The sequence below is a fragment of the Hordeum vulgare genome, chromosome 1H, assembly GCF_904849725.1.
Source record: "Hordeum vulgare subsp. vulgare chromosome 1H, MorexV3_pseudomolecules_assembly, whole genome shotgun sequence".
NCBI lineage: Eukaryota > Viridiplantae > Streptophyta > Magnoliopsida > Poales > Poaceae > Hordeum > Hordeum vulgare.
In genome coordinates this window covers 63,076,584-63,094,403 of record NC_058518.1, presented here as the reverse complement: position 1 = coordinate 63,094,403, position 17,820 = coordinate 63,076,584, and positions in this window count along the sequence as shown.

Genomic DNA, 17,820 nt, shown 5'->3' with positions numbered 1-17,820 from the left:
CCAAGGTTTCACAAGAAGACCAGACACATCAAATGACGTTTCAACCTCACCCGCGACTACATCGAAGGAGAGGACTGATAACCCACAAGTGTAGGGGATCGCAACAGTTTTCGAGGGTAGAGTATTCAACCCAAATTTATTGATTCGACTCAAGGGAAAGCGAAAGAATATTCTCAAGTATTAGCAGCTGAGTTGTCAATTCAAGCACACCTGAAAGATTAGTGTCTGCAAGCAAAGTATCAGTAGCAAAGTGGTATGATAGCAACGGTGCCAGAAAGTGGTCTGTTGATGGCAAACTATTCATAACTTGCTGTATCAATGGCGCCAGTAAAGTGTTGCAGCAGGTAATAGCAAAGTAGCAAGTAACAGCAGTAGTCACAACAGAGTAACAACAGTAGCAACAAAGCAACAGTAACAGCAACAGCAGTGGCAGCAGTAGCGGCAAAGTAACATAGCAAGGACCAGTTAGTAAAAGACTCGTAGGCAGTGGATCGGTGATGGATGAGTATGACGGATGTGATACATCATGTAACAACTATAACATGGAGAGATAAGTAACTAGCTCCCGTTCGTCAATCTAATGTACGCATGTATTCCGTATGTAGTCATACGTGCTTAGGGAAAAGAACTTGCATGACATCTATTGTCCATCCCTCCCGTGGCAACGGGGTCCTAATGGAAACTACGGGATATTAAGGTTCTCCTTTTAATAACGAACCGGACCAACGCATTAACACTTGGTGAATACATGAACTCCTCATACTATGGTCATCTCTAGGAGTGGTTCCGGCTATTGTCACTCCGGGGTTGCCGGGTCATAACACATAGTAGGTGACTATAACTTGCAAGATAGGATCAAAAACACACATATATTGGTGACAACATAATAGGTTCAGATCTAAAATCATGGCACTCGGGCCCTAGTGACAAGCATTAAGCATCGCAAAGTAGTAGCAACATCAATCTCAGAACATAGTGGATACTAGGGATCAATCCCCGTCAAAACTAACTCGATTTCATGATAGATCTCATCCAACTCATCACCGTCCATCAAGCCTACGATGAGATTACTCACGAACGGTGAAGAGTATCATGGAATTGGCGATGGAGGAAGGTTGATGATGACGATGGCGACGATTTCCCCTCTTCAAAGCCCAGAACGGACTCCAGATGTGCCCTCCAGATGAAGAACAGGAGGTGGCGGCGCCTCCGTATCGTAAAACGCGAAGAATCCTTCTCCCTGATTTTTTTCCGAGCGAAACGGAATATATAGAGCTGATTTTGGAGGTGGTGGAGCTCTGTGGGCTCCACAAGCCTGGTTGGTGCAACCTGGGGGGTGGCCGCGTCCAGTGGGCTTGTGTCCCACTGGCTCACCCCCTCTGGTGGATCTTTGCGCAGGTATTTTTCATTAATTCCAGAAAAATTCTCCATAAGTTTTATGCTCATTCCGAGAACTTCTATTTCTGCACAAAAACAACACCATGGCAATTCTGCTGAAAACAACATTAGTTCGGGTTAGTTCCATTCGAATCATGCAAATTAGAGTCGAAAACAAGGGCAAAAGAGTTCGGAAAAGTAGATACGACGGAGACGTATCAACTCCCCAAGCTTAAAGCCTTGCTTGTCCTCAAGCAATTCAGTTGACAAACTGAAAGAGACAAAAGAAAAACTTTGTCGAACGTTGTTTGATGTTGTTGTTGCAACTATGTCTAACTCATAACTAGAATTTAAGCAAGATCACAAGCAAACCACATAAGCAAATGACATCTAGGTCTCACAGTAAACTCATATCAATGGCATAATCAACTAGCGAGCAAATAATAATAAGTCTCAAACGTCAACACTTCAACCAAAACAATATGAAGCAGTACGAACAGGTGGTATCTCACTAGCTCTTTCTGAGACCGCAAAACATAAATGCAGAGCACCTTCAAAGACCAAGGGCTGACTAAACATTGTAACTCATGGCAAAGAAGATCCAATCACAGTCATACTCAACACAGTCAAAAGCAAAGCATAAAAATGACAAAGGTGCTCTCTAATTGCTGCTTTTATAAGAGGAGGATGACTCAACAAGAACATAAATAGACAGGCCCTTCGCAGAGAGAAGCATTGATTTGCTGAGGTGCGAGAGCTCAAGCTTAGAAAACAGAGATAATAATTTTGGGTGGCATGCTTTCATTGTCAACACAATGACTAAGAGTTCTCAACATCTTCCACGCTACACATGCTATAGGCGGTTCCCAAATAGAAAAAAGTAAAGTTTTGACTCCCCCACCACAAATCAATCACACTCCATGGCTAGCCGAATCCTCGGGTACCGTCCATACCAACATCAATCCTGGGGGAGTTTTGTTTGCAATTATCTTTTCGATTCGAGCATGGAACTAGGAATTCCAATTACCGGCCCCTTTCTCGTGAATGATAGTGAATAAACACATATCGAGGATAACACGCCTAGCACGGAAGATACTGATAGCCCCCTGTCACCACATGAGCGGTTCGGTCATGCAAAAAAGATTATTTCTTGAAGGTTTAGAGAGTGGCACATGCAAATTTACTTGGAACAGCAGGTAGATACCACATATAGGCAGGTATGGTGGACTCATATGGAACAACTTTGGGTTTATGGAGGTGGATGCACAAGCAGTATTCCCGCTTAGTACAAGTGAAGGCTAGCAAAATACTGGGAAGCGACCAACTAGAGAGCAACAACAATCATCAAAATGCATTGAGATTAACTAACATTGAGTGCAACCATGAGTAGGACATAAATCACCATGAACATGAACATCATAGAGGCTATGTTGATTTTGTTTCAACTACATGCATGAACATGCGCCAAGTCAAGCCAGTTGAATCATTCAAAGGAGGATACCATCCTATCATACTACAACACAGTCATCTCAAAATTCATGTGGGCATCCAAGACAAACCATTATAAGATCCTAGCTAAGTAAGCATGGAATAAGCAACTATGATCTCTAAGTTGTCATTGCAAAGATGTTTCTCTCACAACAAACCTGAATCAGGCACGATGAGCTAGTCATATTTACAAAAACAAAATAGATCAAGTTCATACCAGCTTTCCAGGCTCAGTCACTTCTTCATATATCGTCATTATTGCCTTTCACTTGCACGACCGAATGTTGTGAACAATAATAAGCGTGCTGGTGCATTGGACTAAAGCTGGAATCTGCAGGCAAACACAAAGGTGAAGACAAAGTAATATGGCTCTTTGACAGCTAAACATGTATGCATGCAAGAGCCACTAAACATTGTAAGCATTATCTTCTACCTTGACCCAAAGAAAAAGAAAACTATTTACACGGGAAAGCTCCCAACAAGCAAAAGAAGAAAAAGAAAATCTTTTTGTGTTTTCTCAAAATAGACAAACACACGAAAAGAAAACGAGAAAAAGAAAATAAACTAGCATGGATGATACAATGGCAAAGTGTGAACATTGGCTAACAAAGTGAAAGCATAAGCAAGAATGTAAAGTCGGTGAGAACACGTACTCCCCCAAACTTAGGGTTTTGGCCTAAGTTAGTCTACTCCCATGGATGGTCCTGGCGACACCCAAAATCATAATGGGGGTTATACGGGAGCGCTACAACCACTGCCGGAATAGCTTCCTCATGGAGACGAGCAGCCTTTGCCTCCTTCTCATACTCCTCTGCCTCTCCTCTGGTTATGTAATATCTCCGTTTTACCTGAAAGTCGAAGAAGGCAGGAGCAGGAAGGGTAATATGGAAAACACATTGTCGGTTAAATATCAAATGGTATAGGAGGGATTCGTCATCCCTCTCAAGGAACTGGTAGCGTGTCAAAGCGACGCGGTCAAGGAAAGCTGTATGGAGCGGGGGATCTCCTTCGCGGATGGGTACTCCAAGAAAATTTGCTATGCGAGTGGCATAGATCCCACCAAAGAAATCCCCTTCATTTGCATTCTCATTCAGCCTCCTTGCTATAATAACTCCCATGTTGAAATTCTTATCACCCGTTACTGCGCTCTTAAGGATACTAAGGTCAGATGCGCAAAGGTGACAATGCTCAATCTTGCCATTAATGCATCTGCCTATGAAGAGGGCAAAGTAATGCAAGGCAGGAAAATGAATACTCCCCATGCTAGCTTGCGTAATGTCTCTAGTTTCTCCAACAGTTATACCAGAGCAAAAATCTCTAACCGAAGATTTAGGAGGATCATTGAGGCTACCCCAGATAGGTATTTTGCAAATTCTATTAAAATCCTCTAAATCCATGGTGTACGATTTGTCATAGAGATCAAACAGTACCGATGTGTCACGGCCAACTGAAAATTTGAATCTACGAACAAAAGAGGCAGTGAGAGCAACATACTGTTCACATTTTTCGGATATGAATTCTTCGAGTCCGCCATTGCGAACAAGTGCATCAAACTCATCTTTGAAGCCTGCCTCAATCATAAATTCATCTGAAGGCCATTCATATGGTTGTACCTGCGCCTCCCTTGGTTGGTAAGGATCAGGCTCCCGAATCGCAAGACAGGGACCTCTCTTGTTTGAGGAACCACCATGAAAGTTTCTCCTGAACATCTTCCTTTTCTGAAATTTTCAATGATTCTAAGGCTCAACTAAACTTATAGAAACTACTCCAACAAGTGCCTAGAGTCCATATTATGCATCAAAACTACTTGGGACCAGCTAAAATTAGCATGCAAAGGTCAAGAACATGGTCACCAAGGCAGCAAAAATACGCGGAGTAAAAGCAGTAGAGCAAAAACTAATTGGAACAATGGAGGAGTCACTTACCAAGGAGTAATTTCCCCAAAATAGTTCGAAGAATGGTGATTTGGGCAAAGAGATCGAAAATCCTAGCAAGAGGAGCAAGAACACGGGTTTGAGGTGCGAAACAATTTTTTCTTGAGGTAGGAGAACCAGATGAGAGCAAGAATGAGTGGAGGGGGTGCCTGTGAGCCCCACAAACCTGGGTGGCGTGGCCAGGGGGTGCCGCGCTGTCAGGGCTTGTGGCCCATTGGTACAGCCCCCAGACAAGCTCTTTATCTCTGAATTTTTCAAAAATTCCAGAAAAAATCATACTTGATTTTCAACACGTTCGGAGAACTTATATTTTCGGGGTACTTTTCCACCGGACGCTAAGACAGAAAACAGGGGAAACTAAACTAAACCTATCATTTTTCTTCTTAGCAACCTAAAGTGAAAGCTTGGAATAGAGGTTGGTGACTCCTCGATTCATCCATCTCATGCTCATCGAAAGTAATCCGTGAGTGAGGTTGATCAAGCCTCTTTGACAAACCTTTTCGAATCGCAAAAGAGAACGAAGAATATTCGAATAGTCACTAGGTTACCACAATGGGGATGTGTATCTCCCCAACAAGCAAATCATACTTCATCTTGACATGAGGAATAGGGCATTCAAAGCTCCCAATAAGAATCGATGAAGTTTTTTTGATAGCATTGATGCAATGTACTCGATATTGTTTCTTTGGAAAGTGCATTGTATGCTCATTACCGTTGACATGGAAAGTGACATTGCCTTTGTTGCAATCTATAACAGCCCCTGTAGTGTTTAAAAAGGGTCTTCCGAGGATGACCACCATGGCATCGTCCTCGGGAATATCCAAGATAACAAAGTCTGTTAAGATAGTGACATTAGCAACCACAACAGGCACATCCTCGCAAATGCCGATAGGGAAATCAATTGATTTGTCGGCCATTTGCAGAGAGATTTCAGTGGGTGTCAACTTATCCAGTTCAAGTCTACGATAAAGAGAAAGAGCTATAACACTAAGACCGGCTCCAAGGTCGCATAAAGCAGTTCTAACGTAGTTACCTTTAATGGAGCAAGGTATAGTGGGCACACCGGGATCACCTAGTTTCTTAGGAGTTCCACCCTTGAAGGTATAATGAGCAAGCATGGTGGAAATCTCAACCTCAGGTATCCTCCTCTTATTAGTCACAATATCTTTCATGTACTTAGCATACGGAGACATTTTGAGCATATCTATCAAACGCGTTTGCAGAAAGACAGGTCTGTCATTTCAACAAATCGCTCGAAATCCTCATCATACTTTTTCTTGGATGGTTTGGGAGGCAAGGGCATGGGTTTATGAATCCATGGTTCCCTTTCTTTACAATTCTTCCTAGCGGTGAAGTCATTCTTATCGTATCTCTTATTCTTAGGTTGTGGGTTATCAAGATCAACAAGTTCAATCTCCACATCCTTATCATTGCTAGGTTGAGCATAAACATGAACATCACTATTGATATCATCATTAGGTTCATGTTCATCACCAGATTGTGTCTCAGCATCAGAAACAGAGGCATCGTTTGGACTCTCAGGTGTAGCAGCAACAGGGTTGCTAGCGTACAGGTTCCTATCATCTTTCTTCTTCCTTCTAGGATGACTAGGTGCATCAATGCTAACTCCTTGAGAATCTTCTTCAATTCTCTTCGGATGACCCTCAGGATACAAAGGTTCCTGAGTCATTCTACCGCCTCTAGTACGACTCTGACAGAATTGTCATTCAACTCATTGGGCAAATCATTTTGAGCCTTAAGTATACTTGAGTAGTAACCATAGATGCATGTTTACTCAGAAGCTTAAGATCATTGACATTTCTGTCCACACAAGCACTTAAATGACTAAGCATACGAGCATTCTGTTCCAATTGTCTGCTAACATAATCATTGAAACTTTGTTGTTTGGCAACAAAGTTATCAAATTCATACATGCATAGGCTAGCAGGTTTAGCAAAAGGAATATCACTCTCATCAAACCTACATAGAGAATTTACTTCTACTACCTGTATCGGGTTATCAAGACCATGGATCTCTTCGATAGGTGGTAGATTTTTGACATCTTCAGATTTAATGCCTTTCTCTCGCATAGATTTCCTGGCTTCTTTCATATCTCTAGGACTGAGGAATAGAATACCTCTTTTCTTTGTAGTTGGCTTATGAGGTGGTTCCGGAATAGTCCAAGCATTCTCATTGCACAAGATGTTATTCAGTAGAATCTCAGCTTGTCCTACAGTTTGTTCCCTAAAAACACAACCGACACAACTATCTAGGTGGTCTTTGGAATCACCGGTAAGTCCAATATAGAAGATATCAAGTATTTCATTCTTCTCAAGAGGGTGATTAGGCAAAGCATTCGGTAGCTGGACGAGCCTCCCCCAAGCTTGTGGGAGACTCTCTTCTTCAGCTTGAGCAAAGTTGTACATTTCCTGCAAGGGAGCTTGCTTCTTATGGGCAGGGAAATATTTTTCAGATAAGTAGTAGACCATATCCTGGGGGCTACGCACACATCCAGGAGCAAGAGAAGTGAACCAGGTCTTAGCATCATCGTTTAGCGAGAAAGGAAACAGCTTGAGGATATAGTAGTGGCGGATCTTTTCCTCAGTAGTGAATAGGGTGGTTATATCGTGCAGTTTGGTAAGATGGGCTACAACCATTTTAGACTCACAACCGTGAAAAGGATCAGAGTCAACCAAAGTGATTAACTGAGGGTCGACAGAGAATTCATAATCCTTATCGGTCACAAAGATAGGCGAAGTAGCAAACTTCGGGTCGTATTTCATCCTAGTGTTCCGAGATTTTTCTTTCCACTTGAGCAGTAGTTTCTCAACATCATAGCTATCCTTACACGCAAGAAAGTCCTCAGCTATCTCTCCCTCCATAACATAGCGCTCAGGCATAACACGCAATTCAGGCATAGTACTAGGTTCTACTTCAATAGTATCAGCAGTTTCAGAAGTATCATCACATATAGCAGCAACTCTAGCAATTTGCGCATCAAGGAATGCACCTAGTGGCAAAGAAGTATCATGCATAGCAACATCAGGCATAATATCAACCATAGCATCATCAGGCATAGTATCAAGTATAGCATCATCATAAGCATCATGGGAAGCACAAGTAGCATCATCAAGCACCACTACTGGAAATCAGTTTTTTGCCGTCTGCCAAATCTTTGCCGTCTGCTACCTGATGGCAAAGAGTGTCTTTGCCGTTAGCTCTCAGAAAGCAGATGGCAAAGAACTGGCTGATGGCATAGAAGGTCTTTGCCAGCAGTCAATTCATTGCCGTGTGCCGCAGACGGCAAAGAAGGGGACCGCAGACGGCAAAGAAGCTCATCTGGCCGGGGGAACCTTAGGTCAACCTACGCCCTTCTTTGCCGTCTGCTGGCGGACGGCAAAGATGCCAGAGGGAGACGGCAAAGAGTATTGACCCCTTTGCCGTCCGCCAGCAGACGGCAAAGGTCCTGAATCTACTCAAACGGCCGTCCCGCCCCCACCCCGGCCCTCTCTCTCTCAAACGGCCACTTTCTCTCTCTCCTCCCCCGACGCCCAACGCCGCCACCACCGTCGCCCGGCCACCCCCGGCGCCCCCGGTGCCCCACAACCCTCCGGCACCCCTGGTGCCACCCCCACAGCCCCACCGCCGGTGCCGTTGGTGCCCCTGGTGCCGCCCCCGCAGCCCCACCGTCGGCGCCCCTGCTGCCCCCGCAGCCCCACCACCGGCGCCGCCGGCCCAGGCACTGCCCCGCAGGCCCCGGCGCCGCCCCCGCAGCCCCAACACTGCCGGTAAGCCCCCACACCCCTCCCCCTTGTTATTTAGTTTTTTGGAGGAAGAAGAAGAATAAGAGGAGAGCAGGAGAAGAGGAGAAGAAGAAGAGGAGTAGGAGGAGGAGGAGTAGGAGGAGGATGAGGAGGAGAAGGAAAAGAAGAAGAAGAAGAAGAAGAAGAAGAAGAAGAAGAAGAAGAGGAGGAGAAGAAAAAATTAAGAAGGAGAAGAAGAAGAAGAAGAAGAAGAAGAAGAGAAGAAAAAAAATAAGAAGGAGAAGAAGTAAAGAAGAAGAGAAGAAGAAGAAAAGAAGAGAATAAGATAAAAATAAGAAGGAGAAGAAGAGAAAAAAGAAGAAGAAGTTGATATTTTATTGTTTGGTATTTAGTTTTTTAGAATTAATTAGTAGTTTTAGTGGTAGATTCTGTTAGTTAATTAGTAGATTTAGTGGTAGATTCTATTAGTTTATTCGCCCATCATTATTGCTTAGGTTCAAGACTACTTCAAAGAAGATCACATGTTCTTTTGTTGAAATCAAGTGTGTCAAAATAATGTATCGTCTATATTTATTGGTACCGGAGCAAAACATGACAACTTTAATAATATTTCCATCCTCAAATGTAGAAAATATCGAAAAGTTTTATATAACCTGAAAAGTAGTATAGGTAACCTGGAAAGTCCCCCTTGTTATTTAGTTTTTTGGAGGAAGAAGAAGAATAAGAGGAGAGGAGGAGAAGAGGAGAAGAAGAAGAGGAGTAGGAGGATGAGGAGTAGGAGGAGGATGAGCAGGAGAAGAAAAAGAAGAAGAAGAAGAAGAAGAAGAAGAAGAGAAGAAAAAATTAACAAGGAGAAGAAGAAGAAGAAGAAGAAGAAGAAGAAGAGAAGAAAAAAATAAGAAGGAGAAGAAGTAAAGAAGAAGAGAAGAAGAAGAGAAGAAGAGAAGAAGAAAAAATAAGAAGGAGAAGAAGAGAAAAAAAGAATAAGAAGTTGATTTTTTATTATTTGGTATTTAGTTTTTTGGAATTAATTAGTAGTTTTAGTGGTAGATTCTGTTAGTTAATTAGTAGATTTAGTGGTAGATTCTGTTAGTTTATTCGCCCATCATTATTGCTTAGGTTCAAGACTACTTCAAAGAAGATCACATGTTCTTTTGTTGAAATCAAGTCTGTCGAAATAATGTATCGTCTATATTTATTGGTACCGGAGAAAAACAGGACAACTTAAATAATATTGCCATCCTCAAATGTAGAAAATATCGAAAAGTTTTATATAACCTGAAAAGTAGTATAGGTAACCTGGAAAGTCCTCTGGACCAAAAGGGCAACTTCTAGACCTGCAAACGTTGCGTGGTAGGTGCATGTCCATGCACCAGGGTAATTAACCCAACAATGACATAATTAGCCCATTTAGCTCCAAAATACCATAATAAGCTCAAAATGGCATATGAACCTTGGTTAGCTCATTAATATTATATACTTAGCTTGTTTTCCTCTAAAATGGGATAATTAGCCCATTTAGCTCAAAAAATACATAATTAGGTAATTTAGCTCCAACAAGCGGAGAAGAGGAGAAGAAATAGGCAAAATGAAAAGAAAGAAGAAGAGAAGAAGGAGAAGGAGGAGGAGGAGGAGAAGGCCAAGGACGTTCTAGTCCTTCTCCTCCTCCTCCTTCTTCTCCTTCTCCTCCTTCTTGATTTCTTCTTCTTCACCTCCTCCTCCTCTTTCTTATCCTCTTTCATATTATCCTTGCTTTAATTAACCCAACAATGACTAGACCATTTAGCTCCAAAATACCATAATAAGCTCAGAATGGCATAAGAACCTTGGTTAGCTCATTAATATTATATACTTAGCTCGTTTTCCTCTAAAATGGGATAATTAGCCCATTTAGCTCCAAAAAGACATAATTAGGTAATTTAGCTCCAACAAGAGGAGAAGAGGAGAAGAAATAGGCAAAATGAAAAGAAAGAAGAAGAAGAAGAAGAGAAGGAGAAGAAGAGAAGAAGGAGAAGGAGGAGGAGGAGGACGACGACGAGGAGGAGAAGGCCAAGGACCTTCTAGTCCTTCTCCTCCTCCTCCTTCTCCTCCTTCTCCTCCTTCTTCTTGATTTCTTCTTCTTCTCCTCCTCCTCCTCTTTCTTCTCCTCTTTCATATTATCCTTGCTTTAATTTCCGCAACAATGACATAATTAGCCCATTTAGCTCCAAAATGCCATAATAACCTCAAAATGGCATAAGAACCTTGGTTAGCTCACGGATATTATATACTTAGGTTGTTTTCCTCTAAAATGACATAATTGGAATATTTGTGTTGATCGGGTGGATTTACATGTGATAGTTGTCTCGTCGCTGTGAGGTCTGCTGTGCGAAGACCTGCCCGTGCGTTGTATGAGCTCCGCCCCTGCATTCGTGGGTCAGTACAAATTTCATCTCCTCCCCGCCCCTTCATTTACTGTGGCTCGGTTTCCGGATGTAACTTTCTAGATTTAGGTAATTCAATTAATTTATCAGTATGCGTGACCATTATGCGTCTCCCGTTCGAAAGGGCGACATCTATAAATATGCATGTCTTTGCATATTTATAACCGCCATCCTTTCGAATTGTCCAACATTCTCCATGGACAGCCCGAGTATGTGTAGATTGGGTTCGTTTCCCGTATGCTGTGCTCTGGATCCGATGCGGAATTTCGTCAGTGCCTCCCTGTTGTTCTCCGGATGCACATCCTCTCTGTTTATTGCGGAGACGTGTATCAGGAGAACAACGGGGAGGTGCTGCCGAAATTTTGCGTCGGATCCGGAGCAGAGCATGGGAAAACGAACCCAATCTACACATACTAGGGTGGGATTAGGACCTATCTTTACCTATTAGCGTGTAGGTTGCCTCGACGTAATAAAAATGGCGAACCTGATTAACTGATGAATATAAATGCTAAATTATATATAAATATATTTCTTCTGTCTTTAGTAGCTACGCAAGATGAGTGATCGTGCGTGGATGTATACCGGTCACCCTAGTCAGAAAGAGATGACGAAAGAATGGTTTTTAAAAACAAAGGAATTTGTGAAAGCCGCAATCGCAAATGGCCAAGAAAGAAACTATTGCCCCTGTCCTGGATGCGACAACTATAAAAAGATGACAGAGGCTGTAATGATTAATCACCTGCAGAGGAGGGGTTTTAAGCCTAATTATACGGTGTGGACATTTCATGGTGAGTCTATACAACGCACAAGAGTTGAGGTGGTCCGTCGTCGCACGGACGAGCATGGTACCGGGATCGAAGACATGGTGCAAGACTTTGATAATGCTCGGGATACGGAAGCTGAGATGGAGGAATTTGCAAAGGCCTTTTATGAAATGTTGGAGTCTTCAAAACATCCTCTCCATGAGCACACTGAGCTCTGTCAGCTGGATGCAATTGCACAAGTAATGGCTCTGAAGGCTCAGTTCAACTTGGGAAGAGAATGCTACGACGCGATGATGACACTATTTCGACGTTTCCTACCCAAAGGCCATGTCATGCCTGCAAACCTGTACCAGTCGGACAAAATACTTCGTGTACTTAAAATGCCCTATGAGAAGATAGATGCATGTGAGAAAGGATGTGTCTTATTTAGGAAGGAGTATGCACACTTGGACTATTGTCCCAATTGCGAGTCTTGCAGGTATCTTGTGGTAGACAACGGTATGGGTGAGAAGAGGCAGGCCTAAATCGTAGTTAGTGTTCTTCGGTATATGCCAATCGTACCAAGACTTCAAAGTCTTTTCATGGTCGAAGAGACAACCAGACAGATGACATGGCACAAATTGGGCAAAAAACCGAACTAGATGCGGATGGGAATAAGATGATGGTACACACATCGGATGGGGAAGCGTGGAAACATGTCGATGGATTGCATCAGGATAAAGCGGCAGATCCAAGGAATCCTCGAGTCTGCGCCGCCACGGATGGTTTTAATCCCTTTGGCATGACGGCAACCCAATACAGTTGTTGGCCTGTATTTGTCATTCCACTCAATCTCCCCCCCCCCCGGCAGATTATGCAAAGATAGAACATATTTCTGACGTTGATAATTCCAGGGCCCAATTATCCGGGGAAGAATATGAATGTGTACCTGCAACCGCTTAAGGATGAATTGGAAGAAGCTTGGGTAAATGGGGTCAAGACATACGATGCCGCTAGAAAAGAAAACTTCAAAATGCATGTGTGGTACATGTACTCTATGCATGACTTGCCAGCGTATGCGCTATTCTCTGGATGATGTGTGCATGGAAGGTTCCCGTGCCCCCAATGCAAGGCAGCTCTTCAGTTTCATTGGTTGCAGGAGGGTCAGAAGTATTCTTGCTTTGACTTGCATAGACAGTTCCTGGATCCTGACCATCAGTTGAGAAAAGACAAGAAGAACTTTACCAAAGGTAAAGTTGTCAAAAACTTCGCACCACTTGCGTTCACAGGCCAACAGATCCTGGATCAATTAAACGCCCTCGAGCCTGATCCAGAGCGTCTAGGGTATTTCAAGGGGTATAAAACAAAACACGCCTGGACTCACAAGCCATGCTTCTGGGATCTGCCTTACTTCAAAGACCTCCTTCTTCCACACAATATCGACATGATGCACACTGAAAAGAATATCGGAGAGGCTATTTTTGGTACATTGTTCGACATAGATGGGAAGACAAAGGTTAATATTAAGGCTAGAGTCGATCAAGAGACACTATGTCATAGACCGTTACAAAACATGCGAGAAGGCAAACGAAAGCAGAAGTGGTCGAAGCCAAAGGCCTGGTTCAATCTTGGAAGGCCAGCTATGAGGGAAATTATCTTGTGGGTCAAAATGCACTTGTTGTTCCGCGATGGGTATGCAGCGAATCTAAAGAGGGGAGCGAGTCTTGAAAAATTAAAAATCTTTGGTCTCAAGAGTCATGATTGGCACATATGGCTAGAGCGGGTAATGCCGGTGATGTTACGTGGCTTTATTCCTGAGGATGAATGGCTAGTACTGGCGGAGCTGAGCTATTTGTGCCGTGTTCTTTGTGCGAAAGAATTGTCGCCTGGCGTGGTAGAAGACATGGAGGAGTTTGCACCGGAGTTGTTGTGCAAGTTAGAGAAGATCTTTCCACCGGGCTTCTTTAATCCAATGCAACATTTGATTTTACATCTACCTACCGAGGCCAGATTGGGTGGGCCCGTGCAAGATCGTTGGTGCTATGCAACTGAGAGGATGCAGAAGACCCTTCGAGCTAAATGTAAAAATAAGCGTAGAATTGAAGCATCGATGGATGAGGCATTCATTACTGAGGAGGTGGCAAACTTTGTGACAACACACTACGAAGCCAAAAATCATCATTTGCATAATCCGAAGCCTCGGCACAATGATGGAGACCAAAAAAAAGGTGGGTCCAACCTCAGCCTCTTCAAAGGGAAGCTCGCACCAGCCGGTGCTTCGAAACCAATAACGTTGGATATCGAAGAATGGCAGAACATTTCGTTGTATATCTTCAACAACTTAACAGAAGTGCGGTCGTACATCGAGTCAGTTCTCGGCACATTTTCCCGTAACTTCTAATTCATTTTAACTGCTCTTATTCCTGGATATTTCAAACAGCCATTACGTCATCAAATTCTCGGATGGAGCGGTGATCGAAAATGATTCCGTCGCAAAGTATGAGCTTCTGTCAAAGACAGGAGGCGGCTATCCCGGTTTCATCTCTTGGTTCAAACAAACGGTAATTATCAATAATGGACCATTTCATTCTTGGTCTAACTTGCGGCTAATGCAACAACCATTTCGTATTGAACTTGTAGGCTAATTCAGAGTCTATGGACGCTGAATTGAGACAAGTCGCTAATGGTTTTGACTATAAGGTCCATTCATTTGAGAAATACAACATCAACGGGTATCTCTTTCGTACCTTTGTCAAAGAGCTATCTATGCCCGACCGGAAATCTACAAATTGTGGTGTCTCTGCTATCGGCGAAGGTGTTATCAAGTATTATGGAAGAGTTGAAGCAATTTATGAACTTCAATTCTATGGTGAAAACCCACCGAACGTCGTAGTCTTCAAATGTTATTGGTTCCAGCCGAAAAAGACTAGAAGGACACATGAACATATAGGACTAGTCGAAATCAATCCAAAGACCCATTTAGATGTTCCCGATGTCTATATTACGGCTCAACAGGCGACCCAAGTTTTCTATCTACCGTGGGCATGCCAAACGGATAAGAATTTGGAAGGTTGGTATGTTGTTTATGAAGTGCCGCCACATGTCAGACCACCTCTCCCAAATGAACAGGATTATGAACCTCACATTAACCCAGACACATATGATGGAGAATTCTTCCAAGAAACACGTCCTTCCAAGAAACGTTTCAAGAACCGCCGTGCTTCATCCAAGAACATGGAAGTAGACAGCGACAATGAATCCGACTCCAGCCCTGAGCCGAAACCAGAACACCTGGAACTCGTAGAGGTTACTGATGCGGATGACCTGTCAATGCTTGAACGATTAAAGGAAGGCCTTTCACAACTTCACGCCGTTGAACCCGATGAGCACGTCATTCATTAAGACATGCGTGATAGTGATGATGATGATGCATTTATTGATGATGATTATTAGTTTGTCAGATTCACAACTTAAATTATATATATTTTAATCTTTATTATTCATGTACATATTATTATTCATGTCAGTCCTTCAACTTTTTTATGTTGTACTAATTTCTTTTAATCTTTACCATGGCAGGTGTTGAAAGATAGTGGGCGCGGGTCCAGATCGCTCGACGGGTTCTTCCTAGGCACGCCGCACGAGGGGTGGTATTTCCCATCCACCATTATCTCTCCGTAGAGCCTTGGCAGAGAGTCTTTCGACACCAGCCGTGGGTTCTTCTTCGTCGGCGGCATTGCCCACTGGGAGAGGTGCTGGTCGGGTAGGGAAGAAGGGGAAGGGTACAGGGAGAGGTGGTGGCCACCGAAGATCCAGGAGGACTGTTGAGCCGTCCTCGCCACCACCACCAGCTCATTCGCCCGAGCATAGGAATAGTATGGTCGACCCGTTTGCGGAGGAGGCTACGGGGACTCCGGTCCAGGAGCCTGGTGTTCACGGGCATTCGTCCCATGAGACTCCGGTCCAGGAGCAGCGTCGGGTCGAGGTGCATTCGGCCCAGGAGCAGCCGGAGGAGACTACGGTTCTGGAGGCTTCATCCAACGTGGAGAGGCCCGGATGGGAACCTTGGCCGGATTGTACCGAGTTGCCGGATTGGACCGAGGGTCCGGGTGGCTCAGGGGGCGGGGATGGCGGGGATGAGCTTACGGATAGTGAGGGCGATGTGCAGGTGGACGGGGCCACCGTGTACAAGCGTGGTAGTACACATTTCCCAGTCGCCCCGGCTACCCGCGAGCAGAGGCCGGTGATTAAACCTGAAGGAGATAGGTAAGTACATTTACCCTTTTTTAGCTTTTGCCTTCAAGTTTGTTCAAATATCTAATGCGCCGACCTTATCATACTGCAGGGGATGGGTACACCCTCTTGGAGTCTGCAGGCCGAACTCCCTCCTTGGTGTGCTTTGCCGGACAAATTTCCCGGGGTTTGTCACGTTGCCTGGTGAGGGTCAGGTTCCTAGTCTAGGATTTACCTGGGAGCACTACCAGGCTGCGCAGGCCCCGCCGGAGGAGATTCTAGATGGTGTCTTGTGCCACACGAGGGCCGAGATGGTGATCAAGAGCTTTTGGGTAAATTATCCTTTTACAGAATCTAAAATTAACAATATAGCTAATTATTGTAATAATCGGTGTTTTCACGTTTGATTGCAGACCTTCTATAGGTGTGAGGATGGATATGAGGAGGAGGCGGCCAGGGTTCTCGAGGTCGAGTGTAGGCGGTTACTACAGAACTTGAGCCACGAGGCTCGGCCGCAGGCTATTCGAGATTACTACGCCACGCGTGGTATTAACAAGCAGAAGAAGGATTGCCGCGGAAAGTTTCTGAAGAAGGAGCAATACATGAAGGTAATTACCTATTCTTAAGTCCTTCTACGTAGTTTTCTTGATTTCATTCATAGGCGTAGCGGTGAAAATTCTTTCTAATAACTTACAGGTGCCCCCGAGATGGTGTACGGAGAAGATGGATTGTTGGGAGGCGTTGGTTGATGAGTGGTGCATAGGCAGCTGGCGAGCCATCCACGAGAATGCGAAGGATCGGCGTAGCCAAATGGTAGGTGTGCCACACCATCAAGGCAGCGCCAACTTACTTCAGTTTGGACGAAACTGGGTATGTGATTTGCTTCATGATTCATGCAATTCATTCTTGATGCTAATATTTTGTTCCTCTCTTTTAGGCGCATCACAATAAGACTGAGATGCCACACTTGTACGACCTTTATCGCATGGCCCATACTGCCTCGTACAAGAAGGCGAAGGCATTCTCTGAGTCTGACCTGGATGATCCCAATAACTTCACCAACATATCATCTCACCAGAAGCTCGTGGCATACAGGGACGCGGGGAAGGCTACGAAAGGGGATGACTTTAACCCTAGCCAGGAACCTTTGGATCCAGAGCTGGTGATGATATCTAGTGGCGGGAGGCCCCATGGCTCGATAGCCATTGGAGATGGGATAATACGTTGTCCACTCACTCATCCGGAGATCAAGGCGCGTCAGTCGAGCAACTGTCCTGAGATAACGCGTCGTCCACGGCGAGTCGAACTTGCCATCGAGGTTAGTTGTACGGACTAAGAACACTTTCATCAATTTCATTATGTGTGTCACCATAGATCATTACAGTGGTAACGAGGAATGGTGTTTGAGGCTGATGTTCAGAAAGAGAGAGCGCAAACCAAGCTGCTCTTGAGAAAGAGAGATTGGCAAGCCAGGCTGCTCTTTAGGCTGCTCTTGATGAGAGGGACCAGACCACGACACGATTGCTTGAGGAGGAGAGGGCCCGGAATGAGGCGGGTCAACGGGCCATGTACGAGCTTTTTGTGGTATGTTTTTTTTCACATTAGCCAAATCATGTGTGTAATGTCTGTTTCAATACTAACTAATACGACCCACTCTTCAGGGTCTGTGCGAGAAGACTGGTCAAGTCCCTCCGCCGATGCCCGTCTTCTCTTTGATTGGCACGGTGAGTTTCAATATAAACTAGTATTAATAATTGAGTGTCATCATGCTAACTGAGACATTGCAAAATATCTTTTCTGCAGAATAACTCCCGAGCAGCATCGCACGACCCTTCTCCAGGGCAACCGTCTCCAAACG